The sequence below is a fragment of the Hemiscyllium ocellatum genome, chromosome 2 (genome assembly GCF_020745735.1).
Source record: "Hemiscyllium ocellatum isolate sHemOce1 chromosome 2, sHemOce1.pat.X.cur, whole genome shotgun sequence".
Lineage (NCBI taxonomy): Eukaryota > Metazoa > Chordata > Chondrichthyes > Orectolobiformes > Hemiscylliidae > Hemiscyllium > Hemiscyllium ocellatum.
In genome coordinates this window covers 120,701,841-120,724,393 of record NC_083402.1, presented here as the reverse complement: position 1 = coordinate 120,724,393, position 22,553 = coordinate 120,701,841, and the positions used below count along the sequence as shown (strand labels likewise).

Here is a 22,553-nt window from a genome sequence, read left to right as displayed (position 1 = left end):
GTCTGAGTGAACAGTAACACATATATAACAATGAAATTAGGTGTCTGCACTGATAATTTAATATTACTTTTGTAAAAAGATTACTTTGCAAAGTGCTGTGATTACTGGTACATGACTGAAATTTATTCAGTTATAACTTCCAAAAGGGAACTGTCTCAATATTTGACAGCAGAATAAATTAGTGTTATGAGAAAAAGAAAACAGGGAGAAGTGAATCTAACTGGACCGCTCAAAACACCCAACAATGAATCAATGGGCCGAACAGCCTTATTCTGTGCTGTATTATTCTACAATTCTCAAAGCTTCTCTCAGAAACAGAACTGTCATAGTGGATTCACATTACTTCACTGTCAAACTCCACCTGTTAGCAACCCATAAAGCACTCAGTATGCAGTTAGCAAACTGCATAGAAAGGCTTTTGTCCGCAGCCTGACTCCTTGTTTTGTTTCTTGTACAATTGCCTATGAGAAGAGGCCAAACGATCATTTCTATCGTAGGGTGTATGTTATCATGGTGGGTAGCATTTTTGTAAGCAGAAACCAGGTGGAAATATATCCAGGGACTAGAAGCATTGTCATATTTTCACACTGTAGGGATTCTATTAAAACAAAATAATCATTGTGCAAAAAGCCAGTCAGCAGATTCATGCTATACTGACTGGTATAGAATAGCATCCCAACTGTGAATATTATAGCAGCCGATTGGTATCCATAGGCAGGTTTCAGCGGCTTAGTCTGCTGGCAATTAAGCAAATAAAGTAATCCCCCACTTGGATACTGAGAGGACAGAAAGAATTGCATTTATATAGCACCTGTGATCATGAGATACCTAGGCACTCTAGGGATTCTATGTTTCTATGAGAAGACATCCCCATTGAACTTTGTAGCCAATCATGTACTGTACTTTTAAAGTGGAATCACTTCATTATGTAAGAATGATGGGAACTAATTATGACACAGCAAACACTCACAGGTAGGTAGGCTTTTTGATGCTGGCTGAGGAATTAGGGAATGAATCAGGCCATTTATCGCACACGAACAAGTACAAAATGATAAATTCTGATCAGGACAACAGGGAGAACTCGTCAATTCTTATTTAAAATAGTAATATGGGATCTTCGATGTCCGAAAGGCAGCACCTTCAACAGTGTCGAACTGGGTGGGTGGGTGTGTCAGCAGGGGTCAGATAAAAGATGCAATCACGTCTCAGGGGTGGGGCTTTAATGCACAAGGTTCTAAATCAGAGGCAACAATGTCACCCACTGACTCAGGAAGATTGAACTGATGGCTGCTTCCCATCACTATAAAAAGGAGAGGGAAAGCAGAGCTGCTTGAGGCTGTTAAAATCATGAAGCAATTTGATATAGTCATTTGAAGAGGAAACCAGACCCAGTAGCCAAACAAAAATCATCCATAATAAATCCCAATAGGAGCCTCAGGAGAATGATCTGAATTGCTTCCTAATGGAATCACCAAATAACACATTCATTTAAGAGGAAGCCAGATAAACACATGCAAAAGAGATTTTTTTCTTAAAATCCAGATATCAATGGGGTTGGATGAACAATGAAGGGGAAAAAGGTTCCTGTGAAGCATGACACTTTTTATTCAGAGGCAAATAGACTTTTCCTGTGCTCCAAGTTCTGTGTCTTGATTTCAGTTTTAAAGTTCACATGGAGTGAGGGCGAGATAGGGCCCAGTCGTTTACCCCACCCTGTTGAATTGCCCATCACTCACTGACTCAGTTAATATAAATACAATGGTCACTGGAACTACTAGAAGACTGCCAGTAGCCCTGGGACTGTGTCCTATCAGGTACAAATATCACGGAGACAGAAGCCGAGAAACAACTAATTTATTTTTTTTAAATCGGCAGTCCTGGAACCAGCTAATAGCATGTGTTATTTTGTGCAAGAGATGAGCTCTGATGCAAAATATATGATGTCACTGGAGGTTGAACATAGCAACATTCATAACCATAATGCAAAAACAAAAAGGATGTACATATCTATCCATGCTATTAATCATTTGCCCGTGCAGCAAGATATTTTTTCTTCAATTCTCACTATGAATTGTCTGCGGCTGCCGCATTCCTGTATGTGGGAAAATATTCTCCCCATTATTGCCCACACCACAGTGAGAATACATTGCAGCTTCCGTTCTGTACAGAACAGGCTAAGCCAATTCACTTGCACCCCAACACGCTCAGGAACTGGCACAGCCTCTTCACAGTCTAAGCAAAAACAGTGGCCTGCACCTTTTGGACTCAGGATCATCGGACACAGCAAATACGACCAAAGATCTGCTTTGGAGCCTCATGTGTATCCTGACGCACTGATCTCCATGGCAACTGCTCGGAAAGTTTGAACTTCTGACAAGCAACCACCCTGCTCCCTCTGGACCCTCCGTGAAAGTCTCAGAGACTTTATAAAGTTCTGATGTATTGACCTGAATAGTTACCCAGGAGATATTAGGCAGCATAATTCTAGTCTAACTCCTGGATAACCACACAACTGACCTTCCATGCCCTTCAATCAAATTTGCCCTCCAACTCCCTGACATCACCTGACTAACTGCCTACTACCCAACAGACCCACCTTCTGACCCAACTAGCTCCCATCACCCAACATTCCCTCCTGACTCACACATCCATTCATCAACCTACCAAGCTATCCACATACCTATTCATTCTAATTACCGTCCATTCACTCATATACCCAATCACTAACATTCATGAACTTGCCTTACAGCAGCTGGTGCTGCCAAAAAGCGGTACTGGTAAGCCTTCCCACCTCCTGACAAGCCAGCACTGCAACATAGCTCTCTGCAGGACTTTATGCTTTGCATTCCAGGCTCAAAAGACCTGACCAGAAATGCTGAGCCATGCCAGGGCACAGAAACATAAGAGCAGAGTGACAATCCTATGATGACTGATGCTCAGCCGAATATCCAGGCCAGTCTCACAGCATTATCAGTGTACTGTACTTCCTGTAGTTAATGTCAAACATTGACACAAATGACAGCTGAAATTTCTGTTTAATTTCCATTTATCCGATGCAACAGAAGGTTATAAATAATCAATGAATTTACTACATATATAACCATTTCACCAGCATCTGTTTTAGTCAAACAGATAGAATGGCATAGTGTTACTCTCAATGTAAGCAGCAGCAGCTCATTTCTGATGGATGGGCTTTCTACACAGTAATGAATTGACTCAAAGAAACTAACTTCTTTTATGAATTTCAAGTATCATTCAGATTATTTTTTAAATGTTTTCATATGTCACTGGCAAGGCCAGAATTTGTTGCCGGTCCGGATTTGCTCTCAAGATGATGATGGTGAGCCCTACTCAAAAAGTCGACTGCAGTCCATGTGACGTCAGGACACCTACAGTGCTGTTTGGGAGGTGTCCCAGGATGTTGACCCAGAGGCAGCAAAGAACAGCAATATGGTTCCAAATCAGTCAGTGTGTACCTTTTACTGGGGGGAGACGAGACAGAGAGAGAGAGAGAGAGAGAGGGAGAGAGAGAAGGTGTTGTAGGTTGTGGTGTTCCCATCCATCTGTTATCCATGATTATCCTCAATTGTATTTGCTCCATTACTGATGGCCATTCCTTCAGCTGCCTGAACCCTAAGCTTTTCCTAAATCTCACTCTCTCTTTTTATAACTGACTTTAAATGTTGGGCCTCATTTGACAGTTGCTACTTCAAGTATCTTGTTAAAGATGCTATGTTAATATTGTTGTCAGTGGCTTGGTGGCTTTGCAAAGGCATTTACAATTTTACACAGCTGAGATTTCTGTGCAATTTTGCCTCAAATCCAAATCTGCACGAAACAGTAAAAGAGTTGTCTTATTGTCAAACGATCATTCCCATTGAAATTCTCCAAAAGCTTATGGCATAAAAAGAAGTCACTTGACCTATCATGTCTTTAACACCCAAGAAATAAGTCATCCAACCAGATCCCACTCTCCAGCATTTACTCTGCAGGATAGAGGGCATGAAGCTGATAGATTTAGAAAGTGCTTTTAAAGGATGCTTGACTTGTTGTTGCAGTGCATCTTGTAACTGGTACACTGTTGTCGGTGGTGGAGAAAGGGAATGTTCAAGTTGATAATCTAAGGGAAAGAAAGATCTTGGCTTAGAATTGCTTTTTGTTATGTGCCCCATACTGTTCTACTATCCACCTTATAACACACAGTCTATCTTGCCTCCCCAGAGTCAAAGTATTATTCATTCAGCTGTCATGAACTAATACAATGTCAACACAAAGTCCACAAAAGTAATTATCGAACAGAATTTTTGTTTAATTACATAGTTACAACACCTATTTGCTCAGTATTAATAAATCCCTATAGACTGAGCTATGTCTATACAAGTTAATTTTAAAAAGTTTCCAAGTGAACACTCTTTTTTAAGAAAGTAATTCTACCCCGGCGCATTTTTTAATGGCAACAATTCATCTTGCCATAGTTGATTTTAATTTCATTATTGGGCTTATTCGATGTGAACAACTTTTGAGGTGCTAAAGTTGCAGCCTCTGCCTCTGAAAGTTAACTCAGCCACCATCTAACCTGTCAATGTCCTGACTCCAGTCACCCATCACTGCAGTGCTCACTGACAACTTCCTCCAGTGTCCTGCAGCACATTACCTTATAACTTCCTCCAGTACTAACAGTCTAACACCTCTACTCTCTTCCAATTCTGATCTCAAGAGTCTTCAACTTTAAATTACATTACTGTAGAAGGCAATGACTTGAGCTGTACAGGACCTAATTCCGACCCTAAACCTCACTGATGCTCAGGGAGTTTGATAAAATAGATGTGGAAGGGTTGTTTCACCCTGGGGGAGTCGGACCACAAGGTGCACTCTCAGAGATCACCCAATTAAGACAGAGATGAGGAGGACTTTTATTTCTCTCAGAGGGTAGTGAATCAATGGAATTCTTTAGCAATGAGGACTGCAGAGTCTCGGTCATTCATACTCAAGGCAGAGATAGAAAGATTTTTAAATCAGAAAGGGAATCAAGGGATATGGGGATAAAGGAAGAAAAGTGGAGTTAAAGGTTATCAGCTCAGCCACAATTTCATGAATGAAGGAGCAGACTCAATGGGCTGAATGGCCTACCACAATGTAACTATCAAGGAATGAACTGAATCTAGTTGAAGACAAGAGCCTCGTCTCATGAGAGTACAAGTGGTTTTCCTCTAATACATGAAAGGAATCGAATCCTGTGGATCCCTCCAAGAGGAAGATGATATAAGATCGGTCTTATAAGGAGAAACAACACACTTCACACAATATGATGAGCGGGAATACAGAAGGCTCATATAAAATTAAAATTTCTTGATTAACCCACATGCCTTTTCAGTCACTGTTTTATCTAGTCTCTCAGAATAGATTTCAATAATTTGTTAAGGTTTGAGAGGCTTGACAAAGTAGTCCATAGTAATTTAGTTTATTCATTGCTGTCATTTTAAACAAAAGGCAAATATTGTCAATCCGCCATGTAATCATTTACAAATAGCTTATAGGACAAGGAAACATGGACAGCATACTTACCTGAGCTGGAAGGATGTGGATTCAGGATTTCAGCATAAAAATCAAAAATGATGCTCCTGGAGTAGTGTTGACTGATCGTTATGTTGCCAGAGGTACTGTCTTTCAGATGTGGTGTTAAACTGCGACCATGTCCACCATCTCGGGTGCATTTTAAAAGAGCACACAGCACTATTTTAAAGAGGAACAAGGATGTCACCTACCGGTGTCCTAGCTAATGTTTATCCTTCAATCATCTCAAAATGCAGCATAACCACTAGAAGAGTGGCATCAATGTGCACCTTCCCCAAGAAGCGCTACAGCAATTCCCCAAAGTTCCTTTGAGAACACCTTCCAAACTCATGGCTTCTAACGCCCAGAACACGAGGGCAGCAGATTCATGGAAACATCAGCACATGGAAGTTCTCCTCAAACCACATACGATCCTGATTTGGAACTGGATCATCATTCCTTCACTATGATCAAAATCCTGAAACTTCCTCACTGACATAGCTGAGCAAGAAAAGCAGCTCACCATTAACTTAGCGAGGAGGGCTATTTGGGACAGTTAATGAATACCAGCCTAGCCAGTAATGCCAACACTCAAACAATTTAATTTTAAATGTTCATGAACTCCATTTTTTAAAATTCCATTGTGTTGTTCTTTGTTCCATTTATGTTTTATGTACATTTTTAAAATTCTGTTCATTTCCCATTTTTAGTCCCTCATGAAACAGCCTGACATCTATGATCAGTAGTGATGTTGACACTTAAAACAAAAATTGTTTATGAAGAATCGATTTTTCTTTCCACTCAGTAGCAAGGTTAAAGTGCGTTTCAGTTTATCTAAGTGATTTGTTCTGGGCTGGAAAATGAACGTTAACTATCAAATTCCTTCCACCCAGCAGCTGCCCACAAATTTGTGACGCAACTTCACAGAGTCCAGTTCCTTTCATTAGTACCTAACCATTCGACAGGTCTCGTAAACTTGTGATCTGACATCTTGTATAATGTACAAGGTTGTGATAAGATTATCACAAAAAGAAATACTTGCATTTATATAGCACCTTGTATATGAACAGAAGATGGAACAGTTGGTGGCAATGCAGCCCCTCCACAATTCAATCTGGCTGATCTCATCTCAGTCCCGACTCCATTTTCCTGCCTGCTATCTTAAACACTCAAACAAATGCCAATTAAAAATCTATTGCCTCTTTAAATTTACTCAATGCCCTTGCATCCAAAACACTCTGGGGGGGGTGAATGACTCTTTGAGAGAAGAACTATCTCATCATTGGTGTTTTAAATCTGCTATCTCTTATCCTGAAACTTGGACCTCTCGTTCTGCAAAGCCCCACAAAAGGAAGCATTTTTTACACAACTACTTTGTCAATCCTCTTTAGCATCTCATATACCTCATTAGATCTCCTGTCTTGCTTCTATACCCTGGAGAGTGTTCCTGCTCAATCTCTTTTCATAAGACAAACCCCTCTTCTCTGGGATCATTGTAGTGAACGCCCTCTGAACTGACTCCAATGGAACTACAGCCCTCCTCAATAAGGTGATTAAAACTGTACACAGGGAGTCCTTGTACAATTACAGTAACACTTCTCTATTTTTAAACTCTATTCTTTCTGCCAGAAATTCCAAAGCTTCTTTATCACCTGCTGTACTCGAATATTAATTTTCTGCACGTCACACACAATGGACACTCAGATCCCTCTGCACCAAAACACTCTGAAGTTTCGTAACCTGAGGACATCCCAAAATGATTACAGCCAGTGAAATATCTTTTGCCAGTGTAGTCACTGCTGTTAAGTAGAAAACACAATTTGTACACAGTTAGTGCCAAACTATAATATGGTGAACTGAAAATGTTCTTTTTTATGACATTGGTAGAAGAATAAATATTGTACCCTGAAATAGTGCTCAGGGATAGCAACAAGGAACACAAAAAAGCCATTCAGCTGCTCTGCCTGCAAAAAGGACAATGGCTGGTTCTGATTGTAATCTCTATAGTCCCACCTATCCCCAATAACCTTTCACCACAACCACCTTTACTCAACAAGAATCTGCTCTGCTTAACAGTATTCATGGACTCTGCTTCTACCATGTGGGTTTCCACAGACTCTGGTTTAAAAATAGTGACACCAAGTTCTTGATTCTCCTATAAAGAGGAAGCATTCTCTCCTCATGTACCCTGTTAAGATCCCTTGGAGTCTCACATGCTTCAAGTCGGCATGGCACAGTGGTTAGCACTGCTACCTCACAGCACTAGAGACCTGGGTTCAATTCCCACCTCAGGCAACTGTCTGTATCGAGTTTACACATTCTCCCCGTGCCTGTGTGGGTTTCCTCTGGATGCTCCGGTTTCCTTCCACAGTCCAAAGATGTGCTGGTTAGATGAATTGACCATTCTAAATTGCCTGTAGTGTTAAGTGAAGGGGTGAATGCAGAGGAATGGGTCTGGGTGGGTTGCTCTTCGGAGGGTTGGTGTGGATGTGTTGGGCTGAAGGGTCTGTTTCCACACTGAAGATAATCTAATCTTCTCAACCTCACCAGGTAGAAGCTGTTTTTGCTTAAATTTTTTGCATTGAAAGAATGATTTTAAATTCCTTATTGTTAAATTGTGTCAAGAGGGATAAGTGGCATCTAAACAAGACCTTGACCTCATTTTCTGATAAAGCGTCACACAAACGCATCATCATTTGTTGATGTTAAAAATCATACTAGCTTCCAAATAAATCTGTTGGACTATAACCTGGTGTTGTGAGATTTATAACTTTGTCCACCCCAGTCCAACACAACACCTCCAAATCATTTGGTGATGACAGAAAACATTAGCACATTTACAGGCTATTAACAAATGTAGATAAACAGCTTAATGTCTCCAGTAAGACAGTAAACAAGAGAATGCCACATGATTGCATTGATTTGTTATGGTCAACAACAATTTCTACACAACATTGTTCTTTTGTACTCAAGTTTACAAGTTGAGATGATTAAAAATGATAAAGGGATTCAAGTAAGATGGGGACCGAAAACCTGTCTCAGTGAGTGGAGAAATCAAGAACAAAAGGGCCAAATGTACTAATTAGATATTGGTCACTTACGAACAAGAGGAAGACATTTTTTCACATAAAAGATTAATGGAAATCTGAATGTCTCTCCTCATTCAATCATCTCTGGTCAACACTGAGTGGGGTATCAGTCAAAACTTCTGAGACAGAAGTGGGATTGTTTTAAACATCTGTTCATAGGAAACAGAGGCTGTTTCCTCTGAAACCAAAGTAATACCTTTCCAGCCTTGAATTAAATTGAACTTATTGTCACGTGTACAGAGGCACAGTGAAAAGCTTTGTCTTGCGAGCAATACAGGCAGATTACATAGTTAATTTGCATAGATAAGTAACTAAATAGGTAAACAGTGGCAAAAACTAAAACACAGGTACAGGCGAATGCTAAGAGTTTGTGAGCCCATTCAGTATTTCTTACAGCTTTTCTTTGAATTACCCTGGAACTCAGAACCTCAAAAGAGTCACATCCAAATTGAAACATTAACTCAGCATAGATGCTGCCATACTTGCTGGGTTTCTGCAGCACTTAGTTTTCATTCTGGATCTCCATCATCTCAGTATTTTGCTTTTATTTGTGGAGGTGGTAAGGGATCTGACCAATCTTTTAACCACACTCCAAAGTTAATTTCAGTTGTTGCACTGTCCTACAGGTTACCATACAAATTGAAAGCTGCCGCTACTCATCGTGCAACTGGAATCCTCACATTATCAACTGTCAAACAAAGAAGATAAACCCTCAGTCACTTCTTTACATGAACATGGGCCAGTTTTACACAATAACAGGATGCTTAATGATGTTTTTAATTTTAAAATTATAATTTATTCATAAAAAACCTTTTTATACATACATAGTTACAAATGGTTCTGTACATTGCACATCAAGGAAACAAACAAACATTGGAGTTTGACTATCCAAACAAACCAAAGGCATGTCTTACTTAAAACACACAACATTTACGTGCATTTGAGGCACTAGGAGCATCGGATAACAGAATGGACCCCCATTTCAGCAGAAATTGCAATGAGTTTGAACTGCCCCTGCATCTCTCAGTTCAAACAATATTTGCCCCCAAGGTTGCTTCATTATAAGCTCCCATTTTCGGTGAGGGTAATAGGACATAAAGACGAGAATGAATGAGGCAAGCAGCAGGACATCACCTTGACAATGAGATTGAAGGATTCGTAAATAAAGGTTTGGAGCGAAATGGGCCGGGTACTGGCAGGTGGGACTAGACTGGGTTGGGATGGTTGGTCAGCATGGACGAGTTGGACCGAAGGATCTGTTTCCGTGCTGTACAACTCTATGACTGTAAGTCTGAGAAAGATAGTGAATTCAAGAGGCTCAATTCAATATAAGAACGAGAAATACCAAAAGGGAAACAAAGACTGTCATAAGAGGAAGAATTATATTCTGTGTGCACTCTGCCAAAAAGCTGGTCTTTGGCTGATGGTTCACCCTGAACTGTTTTTCTTGGCAAATTTCATCAGTGGCAGTTTGCCACCCTCTTCCAATCTCAGGGAAGAGGGCAAGGAGGCAGATCCTAAATCAACATCAACAGGGCAGGAATTGAACTCATGATAACAAAACAAAGAACTCTGAAAGCTGAAGATCTGAAGAAAACAAAAACAGATATTGCTGGAGAAACTCAGCAGATCTGACAGCATCTGAACTAAAGAAAGGTCACTGGATTCGGAGCGTTCACTCTGTTTTCTCTCCACAGATGCTGCCAGACCTGTGAGTTTCTCTATCAAATTCTGTTTTTGTTTTTTATTGTTTGTTTTTATTGAATCCATGATGTTAATGTTGTTCTGAACTACATGCTGGCTATCTATGGAACTGAACTAACAATCTCTTCAGAGGGACATGGAGAATGAAAGCAAAAGATGAGTGAGAAAAACAAATTAAATTAAAATTTTAAAAATGGCATTTTTTAAATGTCTCCCTGAAGGTTCAAAACCTGATTTTTTTTACATTTGTAACGAATCATTTTCAGCGTCGTGACAGCTGGCTGACAGCAATTAACATCTAGCACATTAATATAAAGGCACTTAATTGCATGATAATTACTAACTTCACTAATGTCTGAACAGCAACTAATGGACAAATGCAACCAATTTGCCTGTTAAGAAAATTGGAATTATAAAAGCAAGATACAGTTTATGAAGCAGACCGATAATGGAAAGGTGCAAAAATTGGACAAATACATTAGAACATACACATTTAAACCTTGCATCTGCCCCTCAACTGAAGCTTCCATATCATATACATATGGTAATAATCTTGTTAATTTGTGAGAAAATATATTGGTCCATCGTTCCTCTTCAATTAACCTGTATTGACATTATTTAACCTGCTTTTTACAGCAAAGATTTGCTTTAGGGTTACATTTCATAAGCCTCATTGCAAGCTGCTGCTTTTACTTTCATGATTCAAACAAATAAATTAACGAATGTCAAACAAGAAATACAGTAAAGAAATTTAGAAATTTTGGTCTCTGAATGTAACAAGATATTCTTTTAAAAATATTAATATGATGTTTAAGTTTTGTTAAGTTTGTAGGCCTAAAATGTTGAACTTTATAGATTCTATATTCATTTCAGCATTAAAGGGTCTTTCACCTAAACCATGTGACAGTTCATTGCTAATGTCTCTTTTTATATTGTCTTTGAGCGCTTGGAATTTTTTTATTCATTCAGGGGATAAGAGTGTTGCTGAAAATGTGTTGCTGGTTAAAGCGCAGCAGGTCAGGCAGCATCCAAGGAACAGGAAATTCGACGTTTCGGGCATAAGCCCTTCATCAGATAAGAGCGTTGCTGGCTAGGCCAGCATTTAATGCCCATCCCTAAATTGCCAAGAGATAGTTTCCTTCCCTAAAGGGCATTAGTGAACCAGATGGGTTTTTCCTGATTATCATAAGACTCTGAATTCTAGGTATTTATTGATTTCAAATCGCACCAGCTGCTGTGGTGGGATTCGAACACGGGTCCCCAGAACTTTATCTGGGTCTCTGAACTAAGAGTCCAGCGATAATACCATGTGGCCATCACCTCCCCTTGCCCATTGAAAATGGTCAAAACAGACCATAAGGCAGGATGGAGTCGGTGGAGGCATGCGGTCTGTAAAGAATCTGTTCCTTGGCCAGGCCAGTGCTAATATGTACAATTACAAAATGAAACCATTTACAGTGACTGTACTAGGCTGAAACAAAATAACAGTTATGAGGACTGATGTAATTCAGTAAATTCAGGAGAGGGTGAATGCTATATAGTGCGAGATAGAATACTATTTACTGCAGTTTACTCTCTCGGCCCAGTATTTCCTCTGTGAGCATACAACTATAAATTTGAAAGGGTTCCCATTTTCCTGATGTCAAATTCTAGCCAAGAAATCTGTCCAATCTTTATAAGGATTTATAGCCTGTGGAAACATCAGAAGCAGATCAATAACACTTATCAAATTTTGAAGTTCCAGATCTTGCAATCATCATTTGTAAATATTGCATCATGTGAGACAGCCTACATCCAGATCCCATATGGGAAGAGAGCTACAGTGTTGGAGATGCCATCTTTGTGAAGAGGCAGTAAATTCAGGCCTGTCCTGGCTGCATGCAAAGTACCCCACAGCCACTATTTTGAAGAGCAGGAGAATTAAAAACTAAATTAAAAAGTGCTTTGCTGGCTACAGTTTGGGAATATGCTGAGGTTGAGGAACTTGCAATAAAAACACAAGTTTTTCCTTTCACCTACTGGGAACTCATTCATACCCAAAACTGCACAACTTTTAAAAATCACAATGTTCATGTTTTGCCAGGTTTGTTTATCAAGAAGAGGTTTTCTACTCTAGATTTTGAAGAAAGAAGACATACCTTGACTAGTTGCCAAAGGTCCTAGCAATTAAGCCGAATGAAATAGCAATTATTTGTTCTGCTATTGTGCAATGCACCTTGTTGTTTAAGAAAAACAACTTCTAAAATGCCTCCTAAAAGAGGTGATGTATTCTTATCCATTCATCACTAGATAGGCCCATGACAAAGGAGAATTGACTGAAGCAAACTACAGTACTACAAACAGTCCTTTCCACACATTAGTAAAGGTGTCAAACTCTCCAAATGTCAGCAGTGGTCATCTGGGAAACAGCACATGGTTGCAATGCTGCAGATCTGATTCCCACCACAAGAAAACCAGGAAAATCACAAGGGAAAAATCTCAAACCAGTGAATTTGATTATTCTAGGATTACATTGACAGTCTGCAGCTGAAATACAATATCTGTGGGAGCAGCAAAAGAAAAATGCAAGTCCAGCAAATTCAATCCAAATCCGAAACTTCATCCAGACGCTTCTAAGATGGAATGGGTTAAGAGTGTGTGCTAGGCAAAAGACAAAGACCGACAAGCAAGCCACACTTAGAAAATGATGTGGAGGTGCCATTGTTGGACAAAGTTAAAAATCACATAGCACCAGATTATGGTGCCACAGGTTTATTTGGAAGCACTAGTTACGGAGCACTGTTTCTTCGGCAGGTTTCGAGCTATAACTTGGTGTTGTGTGATCTTTAACTTTGTACACTTAGAAAATACAGAGGCCTTCACCAAGGAGGCTCTGTAGAAAGCAACGGGAGACTCCAGCAGGTGATGTTAGAGATCATGAACAAAGAACATTAAAGCTAAGGAACAGGCTCTTCAAGCATGCAAAGATCCAGTTCCTTTAAGTAAACCTGTCACCTATTTTCTAAGGATTTGTATCTTTTTGTTCCCAAGGTGAAAGTGAGTATTGCAGATGCTGGAGATTAGAGCCAAGAGTGTGGTGCTGGAAAAGCATAGTCAATCAGGCAGCATCCGAGGAACAGGAAGTTCAACAGGCAAAAGCCCCCCACAAGGATTCCTTCATTCCCAACGAAGAGCTTTTACCCAAAACATCGACTCTCCCGCCCCTCGGATGCTATCCGAACAGCTGTGCCTCTCCAGCACCAAACCTTTGGCCCCTTTTGCTCCCTGCCCATCATGACTTGATACATCTTGAAAGACGCGATCATTCCCACCTCTACCAACTCCGCTGGCAACGTGTTCCAGGCACCCATCACCCTCTGTTTGAAGAACTTGCCATGCATATTTCTCCTAAACCTTTCCCCTCTCACTTTGCACTTGTGAGTCCTCCATTCTGGGAAAAACTGTCTTGCTATCCAATCTGTCTACATCTCTCATTATTTTGTAGGCCTCAACCTCCTTCTTTCCAATGAAAATAATCCTACTCTACTCAACTTCTCCTCATAGCTAACACCTTCCATACCAAGCAACATCCTGGTGAATCTCTGCTGTACCCTCTCCAAAGCATCCACACTCTTTTGGTAATGTGGCGACCAGAATTATATGCAGTACCCCAAATGTGGCTGAACCAAAGTCTAATACAACTGTAACATGACCTGCCAACACTTGTACTCAATACCCTATTTGCTGAAGGAAATCATGTCGTATGCCTTCTTGACCACTCTATCGACCTGTGTTGTCACATTCAGAGTACAATGGACCTGAACACCCAGATCTCTTGATACATCAATTTTCTCCAGGACTTTTCCATTTACTTTATAGTTCACTCTTTAATTGGATCTTCCAAAATGCATCACCTCGCACCCGTCCGGACTGAACTCCATCTACCACCTCTCTACCCAACTCCCCAATCTATCTATATGACTAAAGGAAACGATCAGAATGGGAAAGCAAAGGAGTGAAATGGAGATCTCACAAGAAGCTGTCATAGACATTACAAGATGCAGCTGCAAGTTGTGATGAAAGAGCCAAAAAAGAAATTTAGACCAGGGCTACAGAATCACAAAGGTCTCAGAATTTAAGCTGAAAATAAGTAAATTTAGAAGAAATCGATCAAACGATTCTAGCACTAGAAGAGTCAGGTAAAATTCAAGATTTAAGGAGGACTGGTAGTTAAGCTGGGCAAGATTTATGATGATCGCAGCCAGAGAATGTTTGATGCTTTGGACTGTTAAGAAACAGGAAAGCACCCTTTCATCAGGGAAGAAGTGGGAAAATTCCAACTTGGCTGTAGAAAGTGGAAAACATTTTGATTACAAAAGGTAGGGAAATCCAATAAGCATCATAGAAACACAGTATCAAAAGATAAATAAATGAAATTTTAAAAAGCTTGACAGCAGTAAATCACTGCAAAACTCCCAATAATACAAGTTAAGACTTTATAGAAGAATTTAACATGGTCGCACAGAAATACAATAAAAGGATGACAGATAAAGGGAAAGCTGCACAAAGCTGCAAGCTTGACGCCAATTAAACAGAAAACATTTGTGAAAATAAAAGATAAGCTTAAGGAATAGAAGATTACAAATAATATTGTGATAATGCAGATAGATTTAAAACAGCTTACTGAGATTAATCAGCCCATTAAGAAATGGAAAAAGATATAATTCCTAGCATGCTCAAGGTCAGAACTCAACCATACAAAACACCAGACTGGACTTCATGGAGGCAAGACTTCTAAAAACACAGCATTTCCCTAAAATCAAAGTTAAAAATCACACATCAGATTATAGTTCAATTGGAAGCACTAGCTTATGGAGCATCACTCCTTCATCAACCACCTGATGAAGGGGCCAGTCTGATGTCCAGTATCTGCAGTCCTCACTTTCTCCTATCTCAATAGACAGCCTATTAAACTTAAACTTGACATCAATGTCAAGATCACTATCTATCAGACCAATTACCATAGCTGAAGCAGCAGTTATAGCTTATAGAGATGAGATTCCATGGCTCAGCTGAGACAATTGAAATGTCTATGTTGTTTTCAATCAATCAACTTCACTTTTGAACTTGCAGGCATATCATGGCTTCAAGTTCCTTCAGAGATTAGGAGTTTGACTACCTTTCAAAGAACAATTTGGTCCAGAAGTAAACCTTTGTCAAGCAACTAGATAAGAGGCAACCTGTAGAAGATTTCATTGTGTTTCTTATACTTTGTTGAGATTATCTACCATGGAGTGAAAGAAACATTTGATATGGCAAAGAAGCAAGCCAACAGAGGCTCAATCAAATTTGACAAGAGTGACAGACTGACCAAGACTGTGCTAGCATTCACTAGTATTGTGCTGAAGGAATACCACAGCAAAGATTCAGTGAGAACACATACCATCAGCATTTCACAATGATGGACAATTTTCAAACCATTTTTAACTATTCACACATCTCATTAGCACCTTGCTTAGCATTTAGATCTCTCTCTTAGCTTATCATCAGCTCTTTCTTTGTCTATCATTCCCTCTCTTTCTGGGTTCTGTCTCCAAGTATTCTATTCAATACCCTCCCACTCTGTCATCAGCATAAACTCAACCTTTCCCAGTTGTCTTCAATTCTAACAAAATGTCAGTGGACTCAAAGGGTTCACTCTGCATTCTCTCAACAGATTCTGCCAGACCTGCTGTGTTTATTCAATATTCTCCAGTTTTGTTTCAGATTTTCAGCATCCACAGTTCTGTGCCCTTATTCTAATATGAACTGCTCCTGTGGTTTAACGGCAATGTCCTTACCTCTGGACCAGGAGGCCTGAAATCAAGTCCCACCTACTTCTGAGGCACATAATATCTCTGACAGATTGCTTAGAAAATGACCTGCCCTTTGGCTGATTCCAAATGTGATAGAATCCGTACCATATGGAAGCAGTCCATTTGGCCCACTGAGTTACACCAACCCTTCAGAAAGCATCACACTCAGATCCATTCCACCACCCTAGCCCTCCTGCACATCGGGCAATTCAGCATGGCCAATCCACCCAACCTGCACATCTTTGGGCTATGGGAGGAAACACTCACAGACACAGGAAGAATGTGCAAAACCCACACAAACAGTCGTCTGAGAGTGAAATCGAGCCCAGATCCTTAATACTGTAAGGCAGCAGTGCTCACCACACAGCTACTATGCTATTCTAAAAAATCATCTCAAAATATTCCATGAACTCCTCACCCAGGCTATTACTGCCAATCTGAATTTTTTTTCAGTTTATTGATCGATTAGTCATCCATAACTGCGTTCTCCCTTTTTCATAAGTAGGGAGAAAGTGAGGACTGCAGATGCTGGAGATCAAAGTCGAGAGCGTAGTGCTAGAAAAGCACAGGTCAGGCAGCATCCAAGGAGCAGGGGAATCGATGTTTCGGGCACATGCCCTTCATCAGGAATCCTGATGATTGCAAATACTTTCAAGATACTCGGAGTGATCATCTGGGAAATACCACAGAAAGTACAGTATAATGCCATTCTTTCACTGTCACCGAGTGCAATCCTAGAACTTCCACTCCTCATCATGTGAAATGCAGTTATTCAAGAAAGCAACTCACCAGCCCTTTCTCAAGGGCAATTAGGAATGCAGAAGAAATGCTGGACCAAAGCTCACATTCAATGAAAAACCAAAAGCCTATGCAGAAATACTTAAGTAAACTGGATCTAACACGTGGACAACATGCACTGGCTCCAAGTAAGAACAAAGGGAGATATAAGATGGACAAACATCAAGGTACAACTACTTTGATTCAAGAAACAAAAACATTTTACAAAATAAAAAGATGTACAATTGTATTTCATGGATTGCAACATGATTTTGCAGTTCTGGTCACCTGAGTCCTTCAAGCTCACTTTACAAATTGAATTATTACATTACTGTCTGAGTACAGACGCCCATATACAGACACTGCTCAGAGATAAAAGGTCAAGACCCAGCTTGTTTGTCTTCTATCATCTTCAATACAACATGATAGAACAGTTTTACTGACTAATCATAGCAAGCAGTCTTTCTTGCAATTAGTCCACAACAGACCCAGACATGAGGCGAACTTTCAATCTTCTTATTTAGCCCATTTCTCTCATCCATACATTAACAGTTCAAAGACATCTAAATGATCTTTAGCACAATAGCTTTAGTAGTGTGCATTAAGTAAAATATGATAATTATCTTCCACCCACAGGACAGACAGTTGATTAAAAGTCATTGCTGCATCCTTTTGGAGCTTTGTAACAGCTCCAGTTCCTGAAATAGCGAAATGCAGTTGACTCTGTTGACCTGACCACTAGCTGTGAGAAGGCACAGTACAGAATATAAACAGAGTAATTTTTAAAATCCTCATTTTTAATACATTAGATAATACATAACAACAACAAATGGCCACACAGATATTTTCTGCTTGAAAAGGGGCTTTTACTTTGTATTTTTCCCAATGATCAGTTTCAGCAACAACCTTTATATATTTAGTACCTTTTGAGGTTATTAGATGGGCAGTGAAAGTGGATGGCATCATAGGAATATCCCTGTACTAGAAATCTAGAGGGCAAAGCTAACGCATTGGTCACATGGATTGAAATTGCATTGCAGCAGTGGAATTTAAATACAGTTAATAAATCTGGAATTGAAAACTTGTCTCAATGATGCTAGCTGTGAAAGCCTCACCAACTGTTGTAAAAATCCACCTGGTTCACTATGTCCTTTAGGAAAGGAAATATATGCGTGTCTCCAGATCCAAAACAATGTGTTTAAATCTGAAATGCCCTCTGAAAAAACCCAGCAAAGCATTTAAAATCGGAAGAAAAAAAATGCTGGCTTTGCCCATCCCCTATGCAAGAATGCTCTTCAAAATATCCCAAGGCACTTCACAGCATGATTAATCAAACAAAATGTAAGACAAGTTGCATAAGGAGCTAGGAGGATACACAACCAAAAGCTTGATCAAAGAGGTAGATTTTAGGGACTATTTAAAAAGGGGGAAAGAAGACAGAAGTGAAGGGAGTAAAGCGCAGAGCTTAAAGCCCAGTCTGCAATACATGCAGCTGCCCTTGTTGCAGAAATTAAAATCTGGGATGCACATTGAATCAAAATTGGAGGAGTGCAGATATGTTGGGGAGTTGGAAAACTGGAGGAGGCTAAAGAAATAGGGGACAACATAAAGTGGATTGAAAACAAGGTTGAGAGGTTGTAAATTGAGACTGTTTGAAGAATATTGTCATAAACTAATGCATAGCATTGAACAGTTTATCCTCATAATTTGACATAATGTTTAACTTTAACAAAGAGGGGAGAGAGGAATTGATTTGTGCTACAACTTATTTTTGAATCAAGTCAAATTTTATGCCCCCTCCGTATACATTCACACTCCGATTCTCTGCTAACCTGTGAATTTGAAGTTCAACCATCCAAGATCAGCTCCAAGAAATGGAGCATTTAATCAGAGCTGGCATTCCAAGAGCTGTACAAGACAGAGTCCTGCATCTCTGGAATTTTTCAAATTGATAAGATTGGTGCAAGGGGAGAGACTCTCCTGGGGAGGAAGGAACATTCTTGTATCCATTACATTGAAATTAGAATTACAACACTTTCTATTAACGCTGTTTGAAATTGGATTAAAGAAGGTGGGGCATAGGATGTATATCAATAATCGTTTGGAGTTTATACTGCAGGATTAACGGTTGGCTATTACATTTTAGATGATTTGCCACCACAAATTTAGATTAGCATTACAAATGCTTTCATTTTAAGCTCTTGATATTGTGGGGCAATCTCTCATCAAAATAAAGAGAAGGCACTCTTATGTCCACTGCCCTAGTGATCAAGTCTGCTGCACCCACCCACTTTTAACAAACATTTTCCTTGCCGGTATTCTTGAATTTCTGGACTCTTTACTAGATTTCAGCTCCACAGAGCGACAGACTAAGTCTTCATGTCTCCGGTTTCAGTCTCAGCACAGACCTGCCAACCATGCAAGTGTGACTGCAACACCACTGAGGCCCAGACCATCCTCATGCACACTTCCTGTAGGAGTGTCTGGTTACTCATCAGGACTATAAACCATGACAATTTTTAACTTCCTGACCTCATTGCCATCACCAATTGGATGCAAATCTGAAAATATTATGTTGTTGGTTGAAATAACTTGAATCTCTCTCGAAGACTGCTATCTCTAAAGCAGTAACTTCATTATAACATATTTACAATGATGAAAACAGTCCATTACACTAATGTCTTTCCATGCTACTTTCTCTTAGGCTCAAAGCACAAGCGTATATTATTTTCCATTCTATCAAAGATTATTACAGACACAATTCAATTCTGGTCTTCCTGCAATAGGGAAGATGTAGTTCAATTTGAAAGGGTGCAGAAAAAAGGTTTACAAGGATGATGCCAGGGTTGGAGGATTTGAGCTATAGGGAGGGGCTGAACAGGCTGGGGCTATCTCCTCAGAGCGTCGGAGGTTTATAAAATCATGAGGGGGCATGGATAAGGTGAATAGTCAAAGTCTTTTCCACCGGTAGGGGAATCCAAATCTAGAGGGCACAGGCTTAAGCTGAGAGGGAAAAGATTTAAAAGGGACCTAAAGGACAACTTTTTCACGTAGAGGGTGGTGCATGTAGAATTACAACATTTAAAAGGCATCTGAATTGGAACATGAATGGGAAGGGTTTAGAGGGATATGGGCTGGCAAATAATTTGATTAATTTAGGATATCTGGTTGGCATGGACAAGTCAGACCAAAGGGTCTGTTCCCGAAACGTCGAATTTCCTGTTCCTTGGATGCTGCCTGACCTGCTGCGCTTTTCCAGCAACACATTTTCAGCTCTGATCTCAAGCATCTGCAGACCTCACTTTCTCCTCAAAGGGTCTGTTTCCCTGCTATATAACTCCAGGACTCTGTGTTATAGGACTTACTTTTAACACACTCCATCCGACTACCTGCAACAACTCACATTTACAGTATATAGTGCCTTGAGCGTGAAAACATTCCCAGACGTTTCACAGGAATGGTCTATGACAAAATTTGACAAGTGATTTACTTAAGGAGACATGAAAACAGGGCGGCAAATGTTTGATCAAAGAGGCAGGTTTTAAGTACTCTTAAAACAGAATTCTGGAGCTTGAGACCTGGCAGTTTAAGTTAAGGTCACCAAGCCAAAGGACGGGTTGAGGTGAACAATTGATAAGAATTTAAGGAAGTCTGAGATCCAGGAGGGGAGAAGGTTAACGCTACTGTGTACAGGGTGGGGATCTTGGCGCCTGCGGGTTAGTAACCATGGAGAAAAATTTTCTCCACCAGAGGAACGAGGGTTTTGACGCTTAAAACTCACTGAATTAGGAATCTCGCATTTACTAAAACAACATATGCAGATGTCACACTCCAGTAGATCCAGGAGAGGGCAAGACTGAGTTTAGGAAACATGGCCAAATAATAAAAAACAACACGAGTTCTTTTTGAAAAAAAGCAACGTTCATCTCAGAGAAAGGGCAGGCAGAACAGCTTAGTAAACATACAGCAATATAAGTAAACATTTAACAATCAGAAAAGAATTATACATTTTCTTTTTTTGTGGGGGGGGGGAATGGCTAGGCGCCTTGTGGGTTCAGGATATTTTTGTTTAGAGACATGATCTTACTTCAAGAGGCTGAAGGAAGTGAGGGGCTGATTTTCATTGAACAGGTGCCGGCTTCAGCTCTTTTACCCCATCATTCTTTTATTATTAACGTTGCTGTTCTGGTCAAACAGCAACAAGGGTGGGAGATGATTTACCTTCATGCGCCAACAGAATAGGGTATTGTCTTATCGCCAGTCATGAGCATTTATACAACAATCTTACAGTTTAAATAATGCCCATGTAAAAGGTAACTGGTAGGCAGGAGGACAGGTGAGGTACTTAAGTCTCTATTTACATTGCATTGCCATGTTTTTTTTTTCTCTCGTTGTTTCTTACCTTGCAGGCACTCCTTCAGTCAGGTTTCACACACACACACAGCCAGGTAACAAGCTAAGCACCAGCTCAAGTTTCTTTCTCTCTCCCCCTTTTGTTCCTGTTCAAAAATATCGTGCCCGTTCCTCTGCCAGCAGCTTCCCGGGGGTGACTTGAAAGCCCTGAGCTTCTGCCGAGGTCCAATGTTCATTCATAAAACATGCCGTCAGTACCAGGCAGAACCGGGGGGGAGGGGGGAAGAGGTGGGGCTGGTTTAAAGAGAGAGGGAGAAAGGGCACCCAGAGAAGAGAGGGGCACACAACGTTGTAACCAGGACTGAGAGGGTAGCAGATAGTGATGATCCTCCTCCCTTTGTGCAGACTAGAGTTGAAAGCAGGGAGATTTAACAAGGCGGAGTCTCTCTCTCACACACACACACACACATACAGCAGCAGCTGCAGTATTCACACGTAACACAGCAATAACAGGGTGCGGCAATTTCCCGCATCTGTGCCGTTTTTTTCTTTAAATGTGTTATTTTCTGTGCATCCAAGTCTCTTCATGCAAAATAACATTCTGCATGCCTTCAGTCAGTAAGAATTCAACCTTGCACCATCATCCCTTTTGTCATTTAAGCAATTCCCCTTCCCAGACGTTTCCCAAGCCTCCTCTCTGTACCTGCAGCAATCTGCAAATAACTTCCAAACTCACAACATAGTGGGGAGATCTTGAAGCCCAGAAACAGGTTCTCCAGCTCTGGAGAAAATCTCGCCGATAATGACACGGGGTGTCCCCGAAAGACTGACTGCTCCTGGATCTCAGCAAATTCTTTCCATTCCGTCTAAGTGCCAGGCCAGGGCACGAGAAAAGGGGTGACTGGAAAGAAAAACTGGCATTGAGTATTTATATCTGACAGAAATGGCCTCAACGGGAGAATGGCATTGTCAAGCTGTAATGCAATGCTCTGCACGGATTATTTTGTTTTAAACTCCGTGTTCAAAAGTAAATTCTTTTATTGGTAAAAATATTTAAAGGACTTGACAAGGTAGATGTTGAGATTGGTTTTCACCTAGTTAGGGTACATAGACCATCGGGTCAGAGTAAAAGGTCAGACATTTAGCACACAGATGATGAGAAATCAGAGGATTGTGAATCTTCAGAGTGGTTTCACTTATTCAATACTGCAATCAGTCGATTTTTGGGAATTGAAGGATGTGG

General features: G+C 40.3%; 1 protein-coding gene across 1 annotated transcript in view; it reads right to left on the bottom strand.

Moving 5' to 3' along the window:
* Nucleotides 1–21,752, bottom strand: part of LOC132824792 (coronin-2A-like) — a 153,829-nt gene extending 132,077 nt beyond the window's left edge. Inside the window, exon 1 of the mRNA XM_060839539.1 lies at nt 21,360–21,752. The gene's annotated coding sequence lies outside the window, so the exon portion shown is untranslated. The remainder of the gene's footprint in view (nt 1–21,359) is intronic.
* Between the last annotated feature and the right edge of the window lie 801 nt (nt 21,753–22,553).